The 596-nt window shown below is 35.9% G+C and overlaps 1 pseudogene; it reads left to right on the forward strand.

The window, feature by feature from the left end:
• The first annotated feature begins 208 nt into the window (after positions 1-208).
• Positions 209-347, forward strand: LOC116630367 (annotated as a pseudogene).
• Positions 348-596: the final 249 nt, after the last annotated feature.

The raw sequence follows: 596 nt of genomic DNA on the forward strand, positions 1-596 counted from the left end.
TAACCCATACCTCTGTGGGAAACAGCTTTATCAAGTAAGTTACATTTATGTGCAGTTTCATTTGCCTGTAGTTTTACAGATTCCATTCACTTCCAAAGTTAAAGTCAGCACCTTGTCCCCCAACTTATTTCATACAGTTAGATGCTCTTGTCACAATCTTTATTCTTTCTTGGGATCCTCTGACCTCTTAAATGACTTTTAAAATTTAATCGCTTCTCGGCCTTTTGGCTAAGATCAAGTGTAAAATTTATATACATTAAAGTTCACTTTTTGTACTGTAGCATACTATAGGTTTTGACAGATGCATAATGTCATGTATCACCATTACAGTGCCATACAGAATAGTTTCACAACCCTAAAAATCCCCTGTACTTCACATATTCACTCCTCCCCTATTTTACCTCCTCTTGGCAGCCACTGATACTGTTACTGTCTCTATGGTTTTGGCTTTTCCAGAAAGTCATGTAATGGGAATCATACTATATGTAGCCTTTTCCAATTGGCTTCTTTCAATTAGCAATATGCATTTAAGGCTCCTCGATGATTTTTTGTGGCTTGATAGTTCATTTCTTCTTATCACTGAATAATATTCCATT

The sequence above is a fragment of the Phoca vitulina genome, unplaced genomic scaffold (assembly GCF_004348235.1).
Source record: "Phoca vitulina isolate PV1807 unplaced genomic scaffold, GSC_HSeal_1.0 scaffold3, whole genome shotgun sequence".
NCBI classification, from domain to species: Eukaryota; Metazoa; Chordata; class Mammalia; order Carnivora; family Phocidae; genus Phoca; species Phoca vitulina.